Here is an 18089-nt window from a genome sequence, read left to right on the forward strand (position 1 = left end):
TTACAAAGCCTGAAAGCCCAGGTTTGATTTCCCATCACATGCACAGAGAGGCACAAATATCTGGAGTTTGTTTGCAGCAGCAATAAACCCTAGTGCACCCCATTCTGTATTACTCTCTCTCTCCCTCTCGTTTATAAATTAAAAAAAAATACATTTGAAGGACATCTAAAAAGAAAATAAGAAATTTTATATATAATTTTTAAAGATTTTTAAAAGTATTTTATTTTTATTTATTTATTTGACAGAGAAAGAGAGAGAGAGAATGGGCGCACTGGGGCCTCCAGTCACTGCAAACAAACTCCAGACATGTGCCCCTCCTTGTGCATCTGGCTAACGTGGGTCCTGGGGAATTGAGTCTGGGTCTTTTGGCTTTGTAGGCAAATGCCTTGACTGCGAAGCCCTCCCTCCAGCCCTGAAATTTTTTAAATAAATAAAAGCAGTCTTTAAGTTTGTTCATGAAAATGGAAGCAAATGATCACATTATAGCTCAGTATATAGAGAAAATTAAAGTGAAGGTGCCATGACTCCTTTAATGGCTACCTACAAAGATGAACTTAGGGCAGTAGCTCAGTTGGTATCAGCCTAGTGTGTATGAGGCATTGGGTCCCATTCCCAATACTCCATAAACTAAACATGGTGGTACATACCTATAATCCCCTTGGATGTAGAGACAGGAGGATCATAGGTTCAAGGTCATCCATGGCTAGACAGTGAGTCCAGCCTGCAATACATGAGACCCTGTTATATTTTCATAGATAGGTAGAGAGATGTCAGATAGATAGATAGATAGATAGATAGATAGATACTTGCATACATACATACATAGATATGAATTTGTTTTATTGAGAGCATTAGATGAAATTACTTGTGTGAAATATCTCAATGGCCCAAGTTGCCTAATGATAAACAGCTCTAGAGAAAAATACTAAACATTAATGTTGGTAAAGATCATTGGAGCACTTGTTCTAATCAAAATACCTAGCATAGGCTGGGGAAAAATATTTGCCTTGTAAGCATGAGGACCCAAGTTTGACTCTCAGAGCCCACATGTAAGAAAGCCACACACAGTGATACGTGCTTATAATTCCAGTGCTGAGGAAGAGAAGACAGAAAGATCCCCAAGCCTCAGCTACTGGTCAGTTTAGGCTACTTGGTGGATTCTAGGCTAATGAGACCCTGTCTCAAAAATGACGTACAGGGCTGGAGAGATGGCTTAGTGGTTAAGGCGACTGCCTGCAAAGCCAAAGGACCCAGGTTCAATTCCCAGGACTCAGGTAAAGCCAGATACACAAGGTGGTTGCATGTGTGTGGTGTACATTTGCAGTGGCTAGAGGCCCTGGCATGCTCATTCTCTCTCTCTCTCTCTCTTTCAAATAAATAATAAAAATAAAATATTAAGAACTATTTTTAGAAAGATGCACAGCACATGCACACACACACACACACCCTGGTATTCTACACCAGCTCTGTTGCTTCCAGTCTGTAGGAATGTACCTAATTTTTCTACAGCTATGAGATGCAGGCACGAATCCCACCCCTCCCCTCACACACCTGTCCTAGGCAGGACTCTGAGTGAGCCTCAGAATACCACCCTCTGGTGTACACGTCGGTGCCATTGTTTCACTCCCCCAGTGACAGGAGTCACTGTGGTGGGGTCACTCCCTCTGGAATTAACCCAAAGAGGTAATCCTGGATGAATATCCATCTGGAAGAAATGAAATATCTCTGGAGGACAGGAGTTACTTGACAAGAAGCTAAGCATGATCTTTTAGGCTTAAAGAAGTTACTGTTGAGTTAGCAGGGATTTTGGCCATTGTCCTATTCTGATTAGGCTATTGTAATATCTTTGACTAGCAATTTTTTAAATATTTAATTTTTTTAAACAATCTCAAGCATTCAAACTGAACCCCTTCTTTCCAGGTAGTTCCCTTTCTACCTTTTTTTTTTCCATTGGTTTTTTGAGGTAAGGTCTCACTAAAGCTCAGGCTGACTTGGAATTTACTATGTAGTCTCACGATAGCCTCAAACTCATGGTGATCCTCTTACTTCTGCTTCCCAAGTGCCTGGATTAAAGGCATGCATCACCACACCTGGCTCCCCTTCCACTTTCATGTCTTCTGGGGGAAGACCCACTGAGTTTAATTAGGGGTATTGCATGACATGACAGTTGGCTTGTTTATTGAGAACATGCAAACTACCAGTGTCTACAGCACTAAAGAAAACGTCTCCCTTTTCCCCAGCAACCATTTACTGTCAAAAGTTCCTCAGGAAGGTATGGTGGTCTCCTGAGCACCCTCCTCATCTATGATGGAATGATGCAGGGCCTGATTGTGTAGGGAAGCACAACTGCTGTGAGTTTATAGGTATAATGGTCATATCATGTCCAGAAGGCAGCATTTAAGAGCACTCTTGTCCATCTTACAGCTCCTGGATTCTTTCTGGCTCTTCTAACATAATGTTCCCTTAGCCTTGGTGGGGGTGGTATTGATATTTCATTTAGGGCTCAGCACTCAACAATCACTTATTACCACTTTGACCAGATATGAGGGAGAATGGGTAGTTTAAAAACAATAGAAATATATTGATTATTCTACTTGGCTGCTACGATCTAAGTTTAAGGTACCAACAGATGTGGTGTCTGAAGAGCACTGCACCTTACAGAAGCTGCCTTCTGGATGGATTTTCCTCACTTAGGCAGCCAAAATCTTATCCACTGCCCACTGAACCAAATTCTGATCCAGACAGTGAGAGAAATATTTAGTCACAGGCCTCCTGTGTAAATTGAGTGTTGGAACATGCTTTTCTCAGAATTACCCAGGTTGCCCTCTGGTCCCCAAAGGAAGCTTTCTCTGTGTGCCATACATAATAGATGGACTATTAACTTGGAAGTGTTGTGCCCATACTCATCCTGAAAATCTCATAGACACTTTACCTACTCTCTGACCATATCTTATGAAAGACTTCCTTCTGAACTGACAATATCAAAGCCTTCTTGGTTATCCTGGTCATCTAGTTGACCTTGTGGGGTCAATCTTAAACACTTTCCACTTCTAGTCTTGACTTTCCTGTCTGGGTTCTTGTTAGTCTCACTGAACATGGCATTCCGACAAAAGAAGACATACCTATGGATTGGAGAGATGGCTAGGTGTGCTTTCTGCACAATAATGAGGGCCTGAGGGGCCACCCACCTGGCACCATAGTCCTACATGCAAGCCGAGACTCAGGAACCAAGGGAGCCTCACAAGCTTTAGAAACACCAAAAAAGAGGCTCAAGCTAAAAAACAAGACCAGTCAGAAGACAAAGGAGTGGAACCACCAGCATTCTGCTTGTGTCGCCACAGGCAAGCAACCCTTGCTGCAGGAGAGCATACGAGACACCACAAGGGCACAGGCATGCACTACACGCATCACACACAACAACACATCACACACAAACAGAGATGCACACCACCAAAATTAAAAAATAAATTTAAAATAGGACCCATGCCTAGGAATTGGCTGACAAAAGTAATTGTTGGGAAGCCTTCAGATGGAAAATGTAAAGGAAAATGTAAAGAATACTGATGAGACCATTAAATGCTTGTATTGAGGTCATTCTACTTGCAAAGTTCTATGCCAAGTATGCCAAGTATTATGGAGATTTGGAAGTGTGGTTCCTCTTCACCTCACCTACTTGGAAGAGAGAAGAGCATAGACACACACACACACAAAAAAAAAAAAAAAAAAAAACAACCAGAAACCAGGGAGGTATCTCAGTTGGGAGAGTACTTGCCCAGCATGCATGAAGTCCACAGTTCAATGCCAGCCCTGTATAAACTGGGTGTGATGGGACAGGTCTGTAATCCCAGCACTTGGGATGTAGAGGCAGGAGAATCACAAGTTCAGAGTCATCCATGGCTACACACTGAGTTCAAGGCCAGCCTGGGCTACCTTAAACCATGTCTCAGAACACAAAGTGTAGAAACCTACTTCTTAGATTTGTTGAGAAGATTAAAAGACCTAGAACGTGTAATACTAATAACTCAGAATGTGGCAATAATATATGTCAAATAAACATCAGTAAGTGTTACTATTGAGATGCCCACCAGCATCATTTGAGCTATGTATGGTTTAACACACTTGTAATCTGGGCATTTGGGAGGCAGAATCAGGAAGAACATCCAGGAGTGTGAGGCCAGTGGGGACTACATAGTGAACTCCAGGCCAGCAAGCCACAGCTAAATAGCCTGACCCTATCTTTAAAACCATTTATACTTTTACTACAGAGAAGAGCGGTTGGTTTCCTCAGGTGACAGTGTGAAGGGAGTAGAAGTGCTGCGAGGATATTATGAGAGAATAACGACCTTCGCATCCTCCAGGGAAATAAGAACGTGACTGAGTTGACATCTTGGACATTGAAAGTCCCTCAGACATTAGAATTGTCCAGAAAAGAAGCATTGCTTTAAGTCATAGTCTGACTTCTTGTTGAGGTCAGGGATCCCATAACTCAAATGGCCCAGCATCCCTCCATGAGTGCGCCCACCACTCCTATGCTCCTGTCATTTCTCCATCACATTCCCTGCACCCTGGTTTGAATCCTTTTATCCCCTCCTAGTTCATGTGTTGAAAGTTTAATCCACAGGGCAACCCATTAGGAGGTAGGGCCTAAAGGGAGGTTTAGCTCCCAAATGGATTGATTAATACTGTTTTGAGAAGACTTGCAGGTTGGGTCTCTATTGAGGCTCCATTGCTTCTCTCCTGCAGATGTAGCATTCTAAGTGTCCTCTTGGAAGAGTAGACCAGGCCTTCTCTCAACATCTGTTGGAGTCTTGACCATGGACTTCCCAGCTTTCAGAACTGTGAGAGATAAATGTATGTTCCTCATAAATTACCTAGTCTATCATGGTCTGTTATAGCAACATGAAATGACTCAGCTAGAGGAATAAATGTATTCTCATCTGGTTCTTGATGGAGAAACTTAAATTTGAGAGTTTAGTTCAATTGCCCAAGTCAAGGGCTCAGGCTGGTGCAAATCTGTAAAACTTCAGATCCCAAACTGTGATTCTAACTTCCATCAAATTACTATTTTTTCATTGAGTGGCTTTGAGAATAGGAAGTGAAGGTCAAGTGGTGTTACTACTCTCCCATCACAAAATAAGTAGTACAATGGTCAAGATGAACAGGGGAAAAATACTTGTCATAAATACTGCATGTTACAATATAAAAGCTATGCTTCTTATGATAACTTCAAAAAAGAGGAGTTCTAAAAAGTTCTCCCAAAGAAAAAATGGCAAAAGGACATTAGTCATTAATTTTAGTAGAATTAATTATATGTAACAGATATATAGTTTATTTTAATAAGTGATTGAAGAAAGCATGAGGATTTTTTTTTCTCATTGTATGCTGACCTTGATTTCACTGAAGTAATTTTCCCCATAAAGTCTTAAATTTCTTAATAGTGAATTTTCCCACGAAGAGGGTTTTTGAATACAAGTGAGAGTGAAGAATTGATACTGTTTGGCAGAAAAAAAGGATAAATGAATCCATAGCACTTGAAAAAAAACTATATGTGCAAGAAAAAGAAACTAAATTATAAAGCATAAGATTCTAACTCTAATTATGCTGAAGCAATATTTAGAATGTATTTTTCAAAAATTGGGAAATTTAATAGTAATACACTTAGGATATTGTCTATTTGAAAATGAATGACAATGTAAAATATGTATTAGCTCCACAGGGACAGAAAGCTTAATAGTTGTTCACTGCTGGGTTCTTGGAAGCTAGACCACCCTCTGATGCATAATCTGCTCACCATTCAATACGATAATCAAATTTAAGGGTTTATTCTCTGAATTCTCTGGTAGGTGCCTTTGAACAAAGCATTTAGCTTATCTGAGTGTAAATATTTTTTATAAGAGAGAAAGAGAGAGAGAGAGAGAGAGAGAGGGAGGGAGAGAATTGGAACATGAGGGCCTCTAGCCACTGCAATTGAACTCCAGACACATCCACCCTCTCGTGTCTGTGTAAAACCTTGTATAGTTGCATCACCTTATGCATCCAGATAGTTAAACATGGGTCCTTAGGCTTCACAGACAAATACCTTAACTGCTAAGCCATCTCTCAGCCTGAGTGCAAGTTTCCTTTATCAATTGATGGGATGTTTCGCTTTATTAAAAGATCTTAACACAAGACAATTTGTCCTACTAAGTCTAAAAAATATCATTATAGTATTCTCTAGGAATAAGCAATCAATCAATGGACTAGACTAGATTACTTAGTAAGACTACTGTGTGTGAGTGAAAACATACATTATGTGTAGCCTACAAGGACATCTCAGGAAAGCACTTTAAAAATAAAATTAATTTTTGACCACTTGATTAGAAAAACAATATTCATTGCCATAGCACATGACACACTAAATTTCAGGACAATCATTATTTTATTTTATTGATTGATAATTCATTCCCTCATTTGTTCTTATTTATATTGAGACAGGTCTCTCTATATAACATAGGCTGGCTTGGAACCCACTATATAGCCCAAGCTGGCCTCAAACTTGAGATTCTCAGGTTTCACCTTACAGAGTACCAGAATTATAGGCATATGTCACTATAACCAGCAATATAAACACTGCTCCACCTGAGGCAAGGTCTCATTCTAGCCCAGACAGTCCTAGAACTCAGTTTGCAATCCAGGCTGGTCTCAATCCTGCTATGATCCTTCTGCCTCACCATCACAATTTCTGGGATATTGGTATGAGCCAGTCCCTGAACATGGTTAGATGAAAAGAAATATTCTAGGGCAAGAGAAAAGTTTAGTGGTGACATGTATGCCTTTGCTGCCTGTATAGGGTCCTGGGTTCAATCAGGCCATCAACAAAAATGCTAAAAGCAAGTTATAAAACTACTAGGAACAAACTTCACAAAAATGTTTTTATAACCTCAGCATGATGATGCCCTTTCTAAGAATAACACAAGACCCCAGATAATAAAGAAAAGATTCAAATGTGACTAATTCTGTAGTCTAGACTACATGAGAAAATAATGTTGTGAGATTAAGAGATGAAATAAAAGTTGAGGATGTAACTCAGTGGTAGAGTACTTGTCTAGCATTCACAAGAGCCTGGGTTTGATTCCTAGCATACACACACACACACACACACACACCACTTAAAAGGAGAAATTAACATGAATATGGCATTGCACATTATGGCCAATGATATTACTGTAAAGTATTCCCTTGCAATGTCATATACCAAAACTTTAGAAAAATAAGTAATGGATAAAAAACTAACAAGTAGCCAGGCGTGGTGGTGCATGCCTTTAATCCCAGCACTTGGGAGGTAGAGGTAGGAGGATTGCCGTGAGTTCAAGGCCACCCTGAGACTCCATAGTGAATTCCAGGTAAGCCTGGGCTAGAGTGAGACCCTACCTTGAAAAACCAAAAAAAAAAAACAAACCAAAAAACAAAAAAAAACTAACAAGTATAACACCATGGATATCATTCAATTTCCTTGCAATGTATTATAGTCATTTGCATATTAAAATAGTTTACATACTATAAAATTAAGTTCTGAACTTTACAATTCTGCAGGTTTTTGTATTTAGTGATTCACATGACACAGAACCATCTTCACTGTCTAATTCCAAAACTCTTCCCTCACCACCTCTCAGTACAATAATGGTAAATGACAGGCAGTTACTCTCCAGCCCCTCAATGACAATAGGAGGCTTGTGTATTTCATTTAACAGCCTATCAGAAACAAGATTTCTATAAAGTGATAAATTACCTTTAGATCTTAAGTATAGAGAAAGCATTTCTAGAATGTCTGTAAAGAACAAAAAATAAAAAAGAAAGTAAAGAAAGGTTAATTTCAGGATAGTAAAAGACAGAGATATGAATAATTTATTAGTAATAATGCAAAATAGCTCAAGAAGTGAATCTAAGTTGGTCAAAGTATTGAAGACAGGGATAGTTTCTTGGGGGTGATGATCTTACTATTATTACCTTGTGGAAATAATATTTCACACCCTCCCCTCACCTCCTAGAACTGGGGATCAATCCCCAGGCCTCACATACTACATGTTTAGATCTTTTTCTGTTTTTTTTTTTTTTTAACAACTTTACACTTTGACAACCATGTGTCAAAGTTGTATGAACACACAATTATTAAAAAAAAAAACAGTCTATTATAGAGCTTATTTCATGCATTCTTGCAACCACCTACTTTCTACTTAAACCACAGGGCGAGCCTAACAACTACAGTTTTGTAATCGTTCTTGGTGGTTATGTCCCTATCACTGATTAACAATACAACTGTCTTGCTGCTTTTTTATCAAGCAAATTTGTCTGATCTGTGGGCTTCCTGCTTCCTTCCCATTCTAGCAGATAGCAGCCAAGCTCCCTTATACTCTCTTCCCTCCCCCAGCATGGATGTCTCCTAACTGTTGGTTCCTCTATTGTCATTTTAGGCAACTCACTTTAGTTCTTCTTTGTAACGTTAAAGATGTATGTATCACTGTTTCCTGCTCTGTTAAACATAATTTGTATTTTCCAAATCCACATTTTATAATAAATTCTCTTTCCTCCCATGTTTGAAATTATCATATTGCTGTATTTTGTTAAACAGGGTTTCAATAGGAAAAGTAAAAAAAGAAAAGTTAAGGACCCCCCCCAAAAAAAAAGTCAGCATAACAGGCTAGATGTGGTGGTGCACAGCAATGATCCCAGAACTTGGGAGGCTGAGGCAGGAAGATGGTGAGTTTGAGGTTAGCATAGGCTACCTCGTGAGACACAGTCAAAAAAAAAAAAAACATAAGCATAGGCTGTGAATTCAGTTTCATCAGTAAAGTTCTATAAAGCTTCGTAGGTAATCTTAGCATAATGGGAGAAGGGATGCTACAATATGCTGTTGGGTGTGGGTGTAATATTTTTTGAAAATGTCTCACACTTTAGCTCAGACTGAATTGAAACTCACTAAATAGCTCAGGCTGGACTTGAACTTACAATCTTCCTGACCCACCTATGTGTTAACACACCCAGCTAGCTCATTTTTCTTTTTCAATAACAGAATGTTCCTGGAAAAAAAAATTGAGGTCTACTTTGAATCCTTCTATCATGATATGGGTAGCCTCTTCTCTCTCTCTCTCTCTCTCTCTCTCTCTTTTTTTCTGTGTGTATGTGTGTATGTGCACTAACAGTCATGTGGGGATCAGAGAATGTATGGCATCCTTTCTCTATTGCTTATCTGCATATTTCTTTGGGACAGAGTCTCTCTCTGAAGACAGAGCTTTGATTTTTATAAGCCCTTGTGTTTCTTTGTTCTCTGCTTCCCACAGGACTGGGGTTATAGACCTGTGTGGCCACACTCAGCTGTTCACATGGGTGCTGGGAACTCAAACTCAGGCAGCTTCAGGCCTCTCAGGAACTCATGCTTGCAGCAAGTGCTCTAGCCAGCTAAAGCATCTCCCCAGCTCCCTGGGTAGCCTCCTAATGACGCTAGAGCTCAAGTTGACAACTTGGGCCCAAAGTAGTTCCTGTAAATACTGGTGAGAGAGCAAGATATGTGTGTGACATACACAGAATTACCCTTTAATGGATTACTGCTTCTCAGATAGCTGCGATGAAACCCTATGTGTGTAAGATGCCTTCTAGTTCTCAAAGTGCTTTGTGGCCTATGGAACAAAGGGGATGTGGTATGAGCTTCTTCCGAACTGCTCCAATAACCAAAAGCAGGAATGGAACTATGAATAGAGAAATTTATGCTCTTTAAATTCAGCAGCTCGGGAGAGGGATTACTGGAAGATCACAGAAAATAGTCCTTGGCCTAAACAAGGAGCCTTTCTCAGGTGCCATTACTTCAAACTGACTTCAGATCTCTGTCTCATATTAGGAAAATAAAATGCCACAGTGATGTTGATTGGCTTCAGGTGTCTGCATTTGTTGTTGCCTAATTCCGTGGCTGATTGTGGTGGACATCTGTGTGCATCTGGCCCACCTTGAGATTATTATAGGAGTGCGGCGAGCCCCTGTCCCACAGGAAAAGCACAACCAGCAAACAAGGATCCTTCTTGATCACACTTTATTGGAGAGCCTCTTAGTTAACAGAAAAGTTGATGGCGAGGGGCGAGGGGCGCAGGAGTGTAGCTGCTTTTATAGGGCAGAATACTATGGGACGCCTGCTGATTGGCTGCCATAGGCTCACCCACCCACAGGAGCCACAGGATAGGCTCAGGACAAGGTGCATCAAGCGCATGCACAACCTCAAGGGAGGTTGCTGCCTAAATGAGGAAGTATTTACCTCAAGACTGGCGAGAATGGCATCTGCATTGGCTCCCTACAGTTCCCCCTTTTTTATTAACTTATGGCATAGCTCAGAAAAATAGCCACCTTCCCGATCAGGTCCGCACCTCATGATGTGTTGACCGATCAAGGGAAGAAGTTCAACCTCCCCTTCCTCAGTGCAATGGGACAGATCCCCTGAGAGTGCAAAGGCGGCGGTCAAATGAAAGCTACCAGATCCCTGCCCATCCTCGTGCAATGGGTACTCTGAGACCCTGAGGGTGCAAGGGCCAGGGGAGCTATTTGCCTTTTAAAGCTGACAGCCAAATTTGGGGGGAGGAACCACTTTCCAAGGCAGCAAGCGCTTGAGGAATGACCACCTTGTCCCTCTTGGTTTGGGTTCGCAGGCGGCAAATCAACCAGAGGCAAAGTACGCATCCTCCCAGGCAGCACACTAGGAACATTCCCACTCCTACCCCTTCCTTAAAATGACAGATAGCAGGAAGCATTGGTGCAATTACTAAAAGAGAAGTTACTAAGAACGAACAGAAATGGTGGATGAACACACACCAGCGCAGGGGCAAAGGAAGTATTCCTCCCACAGCCATGTCCAATGTCATTAACACCCCCAAATGTATTGAGGCGCTTCCAAGACGCCCCTTTATCTTGTGTCCCTTCCTCTTCCACTTGATTCATGGATTCCAGACACAGGAAGAAGACTGTCCACAAGACCTTCATCATCTCCACCCTGATGAACATCACTGTCTCCTGGACCCTCCTCCGGAGATCGCTTGACTGTCCTCACCAGCCGGACTGGAACCCAATGAGGGGAATCCTGTTCCTGTGGAAAAACACAAACAGCTCCCCTGGATCTTATCACAACAAGATCCGGTCCTTTCCATTTATTATCTAAGACATCCTTCCACAACACCATCTCACTAGATGATTGAATCACATGTTGACTGTGCCTGTCAGCTGCAGATTGATTATTATTATCCAAGATTAAAAAATTAAGGGTAAAAAGGGCTAAAGACACTTTTTCCTTGGGGGTTGTATTTTCCGTTATACCCCCTTTTTGTTTAAATAAAAGAGCTTTTAGACTTTTATTGGCTCTTTCTACTATACCTTGACCTTGTGGGTTGTAAGGAAGGCCAGTGGTATGTGCAACCTGCATTTGGGCACAGAAGGCTCGAAAGCCACCAGATGAGTACGCTGGGCCATTATCAGTCTTTAGGCGGTGTGGCTTTCCCCAAGCAGCCCAGGCCTCTAGGCAGTGAGTTTTTACATGAGAGAGCTTCTCATCTGCCAATGGTGAGGCAAAAATAATACCTGAGCACGTGTCCACTGAGACATGTAGGTATTTTAATCTTCCAAACTCTGGAAGATGTGTCACATCCATTTGCCAAAGGTCTCCAGGACGTAGGCCTCGAGGGTTAACGCCCACATGTGGGGAGGGTAAAAAGGTGACACAAGACTGACAAGATTTTACAATGTCTCGTGCTTTATTTCTGGAAATAGAAAATTTTTTTCTCAAGGTGTTTGCAGGAACATGATATAATCTATGGAATTCTATAGCTGAAGCTTTTGTATCTTCCAGAGAAATCATGGCGAGCCTAGTGGCCCGGTCCACGAGGTCATTAGCCTGTGATAAGGGGCCAGGCAGAAGTTAAAAGAAGTAGAGAATGTCTGAAAGACCTCCAAAACAATTAGGCATTTAACAATTTGAGGGGAATCAGGTCTAAACATTTTTACTATAGGCTCCGAGCCCTGTACCAAGTAGGCCCCACAACCAGACTTTGAACCATCAATAAAGATGGCAGGGGCTGATGTAATAGGCTCCTGAACAGTGATTTTAGGAAAGTAAACCAGATTATTTTCAACAAAGGACAAAATAGGGCTCTTTGGATAATGATTATCTATGACATTTGGGAAAGCACACATGAGAATGCTCTAATCATCCACAGTGCCAGACAAAACTTCTACCTGTTTCTTAGTATAGGGGATGATGAGTTTGTCAGGCAGCTTTGTAAAGTGTATTAAGCAATATTTAAGCCCCGAACAAGCCTGTCGGGCTACCAGCTGCGGAAAATATTGGAGAGTGTGGCTCCCAAGGAGTTTTTTTCCCTTTTTTTTTTCTTTCTCTTGAAGCCATAATAGAAGCCCCTCCTAGCGGAGGCCAGCCTCGACCAGGTTTTTGTTTTAATGAAGCGGCATGTGTCCCCAGGGGAGGTTTTAATGAAGCGGCATGTGTCCCCAGGGGAGTTATAGGGTGGGGGTGCGGAAGGCTCTAGGGACTGTAAAGGACTACACCCTTGGCCTTTAGGCCCCTTTGTCTGCTCCCTTTTATAACAGGCGGTGGCCTCCTTTAGTCTTTCCTCTTCCCCTTTAAATAATTCTTCTTCTTCCTCCTCTGCAGAATCGGAGCTAGCCTCCTTATCTGTGTTAAGTACATTTGCATGTGTAAGCTCCTCAATGGGAGGATAGAGCCTGTTAAAGGCTCCTCTTTCCCCCTCAGGGGGGGGCCAATTATAGATTTTACCTGTTTCTCTGAGCTCATCTTGTAAACTTTTATCTTTGTTTAATCCCTTCTTTTTTATTTTTTTTCTTTTTCTAGGCCTAGTTTTTGACTCCCCATTTGAATCTGACTCAGAAAGGCTATCCTGATGCCTTGTGAGAACTTCCCGTCCCCTTCTAATAAGTTCCATGTGGTTTTCTTTAGAATTGCCCATGTTGCGCTCACAGCAAACAATAAAGACAACAAACCACACAGGAATGAAAATAAGAAGGACCAGGTAGGGATCTAAGTAAAAAAACATTATGACTGGGGATGACTTACCGACGTCTTCCTCTCCGACGTCTTCCTCTCCGTGTGTCAAGTTCTGGATCCTCTTCGGCCCCTCGCCCGGTGACCACAAAACACCCAGCATTCCCGGGTTTCAGCACCACTTTGCGGCGAGCCCCTGTCCCACAGGAAAAGCACAACCAGCAAACAAGGATCCTTCTTGATCACACTTTATTGGAGAGCCTCTTAGTTAACAGAAAAGTTGATGGCGAGGGGCGAGGGGCGCAGGAGTGTAGCTGCTTTTATAGGGCAGAATACTATGGGACGCCTGCTGATTGGCTGCCATAGGCTCACCCACCCACAGGAGCCACAGGATAGGCTCAGGACAAGGTGCATCAAGCGCATGCACAACCTCAAGGGAGGTTGCTGCCTAAATGAGGAAGTATTTACCTCAAGACTGGCGAGAATGGCATCTGCATTGGCTCCCTACATAGGAGTCTTATGATTTTCCCAAATGCAGACTGTGCTGTCAACTTGGGTGTTAGCAAGTTGCTCCATTTTGGCAGGGGACAGGTCAGAGTTCAGCAGTGCACACAGTTACATTGCCAAGGGAGAGGAGGAGGAGTGAAACTAATTAATTATTAACTCCATCAAATCTTTTATAGGTTTTGATGTAGAAAAATCAATACATAAAAACCAATGATATAGATAATCCCTATTATGCTAGAATTCACTGAACTTCAAATGAGGTAATGCATATAAACATAATTTAAAAGAAAGATGCACTTTTTTTAGCAGATAGGGACTGCATATGACAAGCTTTTGCCAGGAATATCAATGCTTTTGTCTGTTTAAGACCTGGAGGCTGGCGAGATGCTCAGTAGGTAAAAGGCTCTGTGCAGGAATGAGGACTTGAGTTTGGGTCCTCAGACGTGATAGTTGTGCCTGTATAGTTGTGTCTGTCTCTTGCCACTGCAAATGAAGTCCAGAAATGTGAACCACTTTTTGTGTCTGGTTTATGTGGGTGGCTTGGGAATTGAACTCAAACCAATAGGCAGACTTTGCAAGTAGGCGCCTTTAATTGATGAGCCATCTTTCTAGCACCCCCAACCTACTTTTTCTGAGATAAAGTCTCATGTGTCTCAGGCTGGCCTCAATTTCACTATGACCTTGGATTTCTAATCCTCTTGCCTCCACCCCAGTTGAATGATGCTGGAGATCGAGCTCAGGGCTTCACTCATGTTTGACCAGCAGTCTGCCCACTGAGCCTTACCCCCCAGCCTGGAGAGAACTTTTAGGAAAATATGTACTAAGTGGGTGAAGGCTGTGCAATCCAAATTTAGCATTAATAGTATGCATAGAAAGACTTGGTAGTAGAAAAAAAATTTTTTTTTAATTTTATTTATTTATTTATTTGAGAGCGACAGACACAGAGAGAAAGACAGATAGAGGGAGAGAGAGAGAATGGGCGCGCCAGGGCTTCCAGCCTCTGCAAACGAACTCCAGACACGTGCGCCCCCTTGTGCATCTGGCTAACGTGGGACCTGGGGAACCGAGCCTCGAACCGGGGTCCTTAGGCTTCACAGGCAAGCACTTAACCGCTGAGCCATCTCTCCAGCCCTAGAAAAATATTTTTACCTAAAAAAAAAAATCAATTTGTATTTTCTCTCTTGAACACCCTCAAGCTGCCTTGATCTCAGTTCCCCCTGCTCTGTAGAAAACCTCTCTCTACATCTTCCCACTTGCTCTTTCCTGTATGACATCTCTCATTGAGCGACTCAGGAGAAAGGTTATTTTATTATTCCTTTCCCTTAGAATGGTTTCCTTGATTCTTTGAAGTGTTTGATCAAATATCTTCCCTGTGAGAGTGAGTAGACATTGTCTCTTTTCCTCTGCCCTGCCTTTCTCATCATTCCCTTATCCCTGCCCCTATCACCTTGGAACTTTAAGTTCCCAATACAATTTCAAATATAGAAGCACTCGTGGTTCCTCCCACTAGACAGCTTAAAATGCCTCTCGTTGCACTGTTCTCCCTCTGCTCCCCCTCCTGTGCAGGTTAGATGAGGAGCATGGTAGTTCAGCCTGCTTGGTTCTCCTCTAATGTACCATGCTTTTTTTCCCCCCTCATTGTGCAGATTGGCCTCAAACTTGCTATGTACATAATGATGATCTTGAATTTCTGATCTTCTGACTCTACCTCGCAAGTACGCCTGGTGTATGCAGTGATGAGGCTGAAACCCAGGGCTTCATGTAAGCAAACACTCTATTAATGAGCTACATTCATAGGCCCTGTCATGGTATTTGTTAAACTGTTTCTTTCTTTCTTTCTTTCTTCTTTCTTTCTTTCTTTCTTTCTTTCTTTCTTTCTTTCTTTCTTTCTTTTTTTTTTTTTGCATATGTATATTCGTGTGCCTGCATGTAGAGAACAGATGTCAATGTTGGATATTTTCCTCAAATGCTCTCTTATCCTGTGTGTCTGTGTATCTGTGTCATCTTTTATTGAGCTACTTAGAAGAAAAGTTATTTTACTATCCCATATATACATGTAAAAATTTTTTTTTTGTTGTTGTTGTTTTTTGAGGCAGAGTTTCACTCTAGCCCAGGCTTACCTGGAACTCACTATGTAGTCTCAGGGTGGCCTCAAACTCACAGCAAACTTTCTACCTCTGCCTCCTGAGTGCTGGGATTAAAAGTGTGCACCATCACACCTAGCTGTTTTTTTTTTTTTTTTTTTTTTAAGTGCTCTCTGGCCTTCCTGGCAACTGTACAGGGGGAAAGCCATAAAGCCTTATCTAGACTCACAGAATTTCCTCCTAGAGGCCAATTTTGTTTTCACCTGATCTTGACAAGTAAATCAGGCATAACTCCCAAAACTCAAGCTTTTTTCTCTCCCTCTATATATACACGTGTGTGTGTGTGATATATGCATATTCATATATGTTGATGATATCAGGTGTCTCACTCAAGCCCTCTCAACTTTACTTTTTTCAAACAAGATCTCACAGTGAACCTAAAGTTCAGGGATTCAGCTAGACTAGCTAAACTAGCTAGTCAACAAGCACCAGGGTTCCTCCTGTCTCCACCTCTCCAGTGCTGAGAGGACAGGCACAGCTGTCACACCAGGCATTCATGTGGATGCTGACGACCCAAGCTCCGAAGCTCAGGTCTTCATGCTTACACAGAGATTCTTTTACCTACTGAGCATCTCGCCAGCCCTCTAGGGCTGGGATTACAAATCTGCACCACCATACCCAGTTGTATGCACTGCTGGCAACGGAATCCAGGCTTTGCTCATGCCCAGCACCTAAGCGCATGCTCTACCCCTGCCATTCTGTTTTTAATGGAGCTCTGGTTCTCAAGAGTCTAGATTAAATAACGGCTCATAAATGCATCTCTGTTCAAAGAATTGCTTCACAAACTCAGTGCATCGGTCTAAATGCTAAGGAAGATCACGGGCAGGAAGAGTACATGACAGCCGACCCAGCATCCACTGTAAAGTGGGTCATAGTCATCAATGGATATTGTGCTTAGCATAACCTGTAACCTTTCCAAAGGTTATAAAAATCATTACTACAATACCTAAACCTGATTGTGTACTGTTATCACATTTAATTGTTCTAATATCCTTTAAGATGGACATTTTATAGTGAACATTCAACTGGAAAATTACTGCTGTCATAGCTACCATGATCCCCATTTTCCAGTGGATGGTGAGCCACAGGTTGTGCACCCTGGGTTGCAGGTATTTTATGCTTATTAGTATTTTTGGTGTGTATGTGCGTGTGGCTATTTATGCATGTCCACATGTCATGTCCACATGTGTGTGGGGAGTTGGCGGGCAGAAGTTGATGTTGGGTGTCTTCCTCCTTTGCTCTCTACCCTGTTTTCTGAGGTGGAGTTGCACACCTGAACCTGGGGCTCATCAGTTTGGCTACTTGTTGGCCAGCTTGTCCTGGGGGGTTCTCTATCTCCATCTACCAAGTGCTGAGCTTACAGGGAGTTCATCACCCCTACCCAACATTTGCATGGATGATGGGGATGTGAACTCCAGTCTTCATACCTGCATAGCAAGCACTTTATCCACTAAGCCATCTCCTCACCCCTATGCCTATTACACCTAATATTTCTGGTATCCCAATATAATAGATATAACTACTAATATTACGACATATGTAAGGAAGCTTCAGATTTAAAACAGTAATGTGCCTATCCTTCTGTAATTGGTTGAACTGAAACAGAAGTCAAAACCTGCATATCTGAATGCTAGTGTGCACACATTGGTTTGTAACAGTGAACTCTCAAGTTACCAAGAATTTTGCAAGCCAGTTATTTAACACAATTGTTATCTTGCAGTTAAATTACTTTCAGTGCTGAGGATGGAAAATGCTCAGTGGTAGTGTGATGGTCTAGCATGAACAAAGCCCTAGGTTCAGCCCCCAGTATCACAATATACACATATGTTTAATATTTTTTATTTATTTGTGAGAGACAGAGAAAAAAATGGGTGTGACAGGGCCTCTTGCCACTGCAAACAAACTCCGGATACATGTGCCACTTTATACATCTTGCTTTACTTGGGTACTGGGGAATTAAACCAGGATCATTAAGCTTTGCAGACAAATGCCTCAACCACTGTGCCATCTCTCCAGCCCTGGTATGGGTTTCTGCACACATGTATATCTATAAGACACCCACTTAGCCATTTCTGCAGCCCCACAGTATTTTTTTTCATAAAACAAAAACATAAAAACAAAAGAACTCCTTCAACCATGGACAGTGATACATGCCTATAATCCCATAACACAGGAAACTGAGGCAGGAGGAAGGCAAATTCAAGAGGAGCCTGGGCTACACAGTTAGGTCCTATTTCAATAAGCTTGGCTCTTCTATCAGGTCCATGTTACTTGTCAATTCTAGTGGGAAAATATTTCCTGTTCTGTGTTTCTTAAAATGTTTCTTTCTAGTTTGTAAGACTGTAAGCTCTTCAGTTTGGATTTGTCCATGAATGAGCATTAACATATCCCTGCAAGGCCCACTTCCATCAGTC

Source organism: Jaculus jaculus, chromosome 5, assembly GCF_020740685.1.
Source record: "Jaculus jaculus isolate mJacJac1 chromosome 5, mJacJac1.mat.Y.cur, whole genome shotgun sequence".
Classification (NCBI taxonomy): Eukaryota; Metazoa; Chordata; class Mammalia; order Rodentia; family Dipodidae; genus Jaculus; species Jaculus jaculus.